The following is a 6,040-nucleotide window of genomic DNA, read 5'->3' on the forward strand; positions in this document are numbered from 1 at the left end:
TTATGTCTGAACTGACAGCTAAAGGTGAAGGAGCTGCAGATCCATAACGACTCAGAAGTGAAATAAGATGATTCATTCAGGACAGCTGGAAGCCAAGAAGTGCCAGTGAAAGGAGCCAGGCTTTCTTGGCTGATATGGGTGCATTAATCGAGGAAGACATGTTTGCTTTAGGGCATGACTAGTTAAACTTCAAGCTACACACGATTTCTCATTTGGAGGAGAGAAGGGAGTGTATTACATGTTTTCACAGAGGACAATGGAAACCTTGTACCTGTGACAGACTACTGTTGTATTGTTTAGAGCAGAGAAACATAAAGACCTGGTTGTCTTCCATGTACTGTTGATGTTAATCTCTGGGACGTTCTGTGTGGGAGATACCTTTAGTGCTAAGGAGCAGACAGTGATTTCAAGAGTTTTGGCCAAGTGGACCTATCTGGGCAAAGACAACAAAAAAGGACATAGCATGAGATGGTGGTGGTACTGGGAGGGAGGGAGGGAGGAAGGAAGGGAGGGATGGAGCCTGGGGAGTCCTCTGTGAATTGCAACAGAGGTAGAGCTTTAATAATCCAGCAAATGTGTGGGCAGACTATTTACAGCAGCAGTTATTTCTCCTTTGGTGCTTCCAGCAAAAAATACTGTACGGTTAAAACAGCAAAGCAGAATGGAAGAAAACTGCATTTTGCTCTTTGGAGAAACTGATAGGATATCATCATTTTCTTACCTACTGGTCAGTTCTTTCTCACATTCAGTGTTTGCTTTAAGATGCCAGCACTTAGAGCAAAAAACATTGGTAAGGCTGCAGTGTTAGGTCAAGAAAGATGCACCGGTGTGAGTACCAGAACAAGGACACACCAATGTTTGACCTTTTCTTCAGGAGAGGAAGAGAGTGAGTGAGTATAGATCAGGTGGTCGGCAGCAGCCGAGCATTGCCAAAGCCAAACTATACACAGTGCGGATCTATCTGATAGAGAAAGACAGTGGAGCATTATTTGCATGTAGAAAAGAATCTAACAAAGGCAAATGTTAATTCACTTGGCTATTTATTTTTTTTATTATGACTAAGAAGTTCCAGACCAGATGATGGCTTTGTTCATAGAGTTTGACAATACCTCTGACCACATTTAAAGTTTTTTGAAGGAATGCACATAAAATCCTAAAGACATGTCTCATCATTACATTATTCATGTGGGGTATGTTGTAAAGCCACATGAGGGTGAGATCGTTAAGAAGTTCCAAACTGAATAATGAGCCTAGATGTAAAAATATTCTGAAAATGATCTGTATTAACTCAGAATGCCAGAAGTTTCGTTTCCATCTATAACAAAATGTGTGTTACTCTTGATACACAGTTCTGTGTGCCCTGTTGAATCAGCTGTGTATGCAGTTATATCTTGGAGAGATTTTGTTATCTGTAATGCGTTTATTTGCAGCTGATCTTATATCCTTAATGAAGTCTTCCAAAGAGGGGGGAAAGAATTTGTGCACAAGTCAAAAAGCTGCTCAGCCCGAAAGCATGTAATAGTCCTTTCTGTATAAGAATATGTAAGAGGGCATACTCTATGTGTGTGGCTCGTTCTGCAAAATAGGACTGTTGTAAAAACTCTTTGCATCAGATAAACTAATCCACCTATTCTGAAGAGTTACTGTGAGATGTTTAATAGAGATAGTGGTGTGAGTCTTGAAAAGAAAATTCAGGCGAAAGATCTGATGCTGAGGGTGCTCATGTTGAAAACAAAACCTGTATTTTGTGTATGTTTCTTCTGGCTTTCACTGAAAGCTTGGATTCATGCAGATCTGAAGGTTTTTCATGTGTTTAATGTCTTGGATCTTGCATCTTCTTTTCAGCAAAAAGCCAGATTTATACGCACACAGAGATAGGTCGCAGTCGTTTCTGTTACTTCTTTGGAGTCAGTCTGGGAAGCAGGGTGGTCGGGCTCTCCAAAGTGCTTAAAGAAGTATTTATTAGTAAGGAAAGCAACAACTCCAAACAGAATGAGTTATGCTCCGTTTTTCTTTGTCTCCAGTAAACCACTTCCTTTCCTGAAAGCATCAAAACCGCCAAAAGGCACTAGTGACCAAACAACATAATTGCAAGTAGAAATAATTACAGAAATTAGAAAGCCTTCTGAGACTTGTAGACATGGGGAATATTGTTGAAGCGAAGGTCCATATTCCCCATGTTCGGATATGTTTGACATTCTGGTTTTGGCATAGGCCTGTCCTACTTCTAACTAGCCAGTTTGCTACTATTTTCTTTGGATATTTTTCCTGAGTGGGCTTTTTCACTCTGACTCATTCAGGATAAAGCAACTAGCTTGGAGTGTGTGAAGGCAGACTTCCGGGACAGTACCAAGAAAAATTATATAAATCCTAAGCATACTAAAGGTCTGTTGTCTTTTAAAACCCATATAGCCGTTCTCCAGATGGAGCAATGCCTACAACTTACAACTGATATTTTTTTGTGCTCCAGTTAGAGAATATATTGCAAGTTGCAAAGAACAGCTGCTATTAGTGCTGCTCGCAAAAGAACAGAGAGAAACACAATTCAGTGGCTAAACAAGAAGTAAATTAGGAAGGTGGGAAAACTGGGAGTTTTTAAAAAAATCCCATTGAAGTGATTTTGTATTTTTTCAGCTAGCAGGGGAAATTTATTATGGCACATAGAGTAACCCCACAACTGAACATTTTAGTGCTGGGCAAGGTGGAGAATTGAGTAATTTCATTAGCTTTTGATGCCTGAGCTGATTTTGTGCTATTCTAAATGGTGAATGCTATATTAAAATTTCATTTCATGCCTTTTCATTGTTAGATAGTGACCAGATATGCCTCTCAGTTGTTTCGTCAAGAAAATATTACTGATTTTTACCTCGTCATTTACAATTTACATAGCTACTAGTCTCCAAACCTGCTGCAAGCATCTCTTAAATTTACTAACAAAATGTTAAAACACAATATTGAATTACATTTATGGAATGGGGTTTTGGAAAAGAAAAATGTGTTTACTTTTATTAATAACCTACTGACATATTTTTTATAGCCTAGCAAAGGCTGTCGAAAACATTGGTCATTTTATCCTACTGCACTAGAACTTCAAGTCCCCAATGGCATAGTCATTAGACTATGACATTTTCCTTTTTTTAAAAAATATGCTGTGCCCCTCTCTCTGTGCGTAGGATAATCACAAGTGTCATGGCTTCTGCATTTGTTAGTATTCTCATAATTTTGGGAAGCCCCCTTCTGGCTACCTGAATGTCATCGAGCAGTGCATGTTCACTGCATGACAGTCCTTGGAGTCTTTGTTGTATTCACCTTAAAGTTCATACAACTGGGGATTGTGTGACTGGGGGTGGGGAAAGCAATGATTTTAGAAGTTTGTTCTTTTTTTTTTTTTTTTTAAAGGATGTTTCTAGGCCTCATAATTCTGTTGAAAAAGCCCTGAAATGTAATGTCCCTAAAGCCTCAAAATGAAAGCAGCAAAAGTCAAGAACTCAAAAAACAAAAAAACAAAAACAAAAAACCAAACCTCTCCTAATTTAAACCAGTCTCATTATTTGAGGCACAGAGTAACTCATGCTTGTTGAGTGCTCAAGATTGCTGGCTCTGAGGTTTTCTAGGTTGTATTTTTGGGTTGTATTTATGCAGTGAATTACTTTACAGCTTGTTGGGGGTTTTGGAGGTGGGAGAGTTGTGTTGTTTACATGCTGTGGATTGATTGGGAACAGTTTCCCAGAGAATATTCAATATCCGAAATTTCAGCTGGGTTGATTAGCTGTGAATGCTTGCATATGCCGTGTGGCGTTGTTCCAGTTCCTGGATTGAATGAGTGTAACAACTTCAGCAGTCCGGATTTTGAAAAGCATTGATGGTGTCTGGAAGGCGCTGGGTTCCCTCAGCTCCCTTTGGCAAAGACAGAGGGACAGATCACACTTAGGGACCTGGGCAGACCAGCAGGTAGGAAAGCTGGTGACACTTCACTCTTCTTTTCTTGGGTGGCTGTACAGCTCTCCCAAATGCCGGTTCTTTTATGGCACGGGGAACACCCTGAGCAGCAAAAGTGGGAGCTGCCCCCGCACTGCTTTTTTCCAGGGCTCACTCAGCTGTCAGAGGTGAAGCTCGAAGAGTGAACTTTAGACAGGAGCAACAGTGGAAGGGTGGAACTAGGGAGGGAAGTGATGCTGAACACCATACGTTTCTGCATAAATGACAAAGATTATACTTCAAACCCTTTAAACATGCATTATACTTTGAATGTAGAAGGCTGTATTTGTTTGAATTTTTTACTGTCACGCTTTGGTGTGATTGGCAGCATATCTGTTGAGGAGAGACAGAATAACAGCCAGGGAGAGGTTTGGCAGGTCAGAAGAGTAAGCAAGCAAAGCTGTCCAGCATATGGAAGTCTGCAGCATCGCAGCAGGCAGCCGGGGACAGGCGCTGCTCTCTTAACTTCCCAGAAATCCAGAAATCGCTGGAATTCCTTCAGTCTACCAGAACAGAAATTTGGCCCAAATGGGTGGGACCTAGCCATTGCAATCAGACTAGTTGTGGATGTATTTTCTTTTTTGGGGGGTTACAAACATACATGTGGAGAGAGGTTCTCAGTGGTGGCATGGAAATGTTCTCTGAAATGGGGCAACCAAGAGCCTCTTATTAGAAGCAGCGATGTACTCCTTGTTTCAGCGCAGAGCTAGTTGCATTTTCTTTTGTTCTTTCAACAGGTTAGTAATTACTGTTGCAGTAATTAGGCTTGATGGAGAGTATATAAGACGATAAATGGTTATTCTGTGCAGTAGTGGGGGGATATTTGGTGCCAAGCTTATTATTTTCAGTCAAAGCTAATTATCTCTATTATAATACATGACTCTCTTTCTTGAATTATGAGTGGGAAACTGCTGAATAGATTTTTTTCAAAGTGCCCTGAACCATGCAGAGAAATGAAAATTAAAAACAATGAAAAGCTTGTTAGACAATGAGAAGACTCATCTGTAAAGCTATTTCTGACAGATTTTTTCTTTCTCTCTCTCTCTCTCTCTCTCATCTCCACTTATATAAATATCAAATGCTTATCAGGAAAGAAATGGTTGCGTTAGCCGCGATGCGGGTGCGGAAGTGCGGGTGCTCAGACGCCGGGGGAACCAGGCGGGATGCGGCGCGGTGGCCCTGCCGTGCAGCTGTGCTGCCCGGGGCCTGGCTGACCCCTGCATTGCCGGGCCGAGCAGGGGATTCGCAGATGTCCCTGCCGAGAACCTTTGCAGAATATTGGTTGCCAGGAATAGCCATCTGTTTTGCTCGTATTTACGGCTTGCCCTGGAAATCTGGACCGGGAAGCTGAGACCAATGTCATGCGGGATTATGCCCGCTGGCTGGTTTACCTCCGGCAATAAGGTCAGCGGAGGGAGCGAGATTCTGATCCCGCAGGGTTTGCCTATGCTACGGATGCCACCTGGCCATTCGTGCATGATGCAGTTGTCCCCTCCTCCATTTACATCGCGGTTCCCATTTGTAACGGCGACGGGGTGATCACCTTTCCAGCCTTATCCCGCTTGCAGCTTCGCCCCAAACCACGCGGTAACCTGACGCGCTGACTGGTGAAACCTGTAGTAGTGCAGCCACCCGGCTCTGCTCTCCTCTTGGCCACCGGTTCCCCAGCCCCATGTCCCCTGTGCCTGAATTCCCTTCATGTGGCATTTTGGGGCGCACAGCCCTGCTCGGTCGGACGGAGCACCTGCGGGCTCCCTGCTTGCAGAGGGGTCGCTGGAAGGTGCTCGTCAGGCCGAGTACGGAGATTGATGGGGCCGTGGAGAAGGCAGCTGCTTGCCATTGAATGGAAATACTCCTCTGTTTAGAAAGGCACAGGGGAGAAAAAAAAGTTTCTATAGCTTCCTGCTTTCTATATATACTTTTTCCTAATTTTTAAAAGCTGTTATTTAAGTTGAATTCAATTCCCTACAGAAGAGAATCAGCAAAGCTTTCCTGTGTGCTTACAAGGCAGCTTTCCCTAGAAATCCTGTAGCGTGCTTTTCCATGTTCTACACAGCAGATG

The sequence above is a fragment of the Anser anser genome (genome assembly GCF_964211835.1).
Source record: "Anser anser genome assembly, chromosome: 2".
Classification (NCBI taxonomy): domain Eukaryota; kingdom Metazoa; phylum Chordata; class Aves; order Anseriformes; family Anatidae; genus Anser; species Anser anser.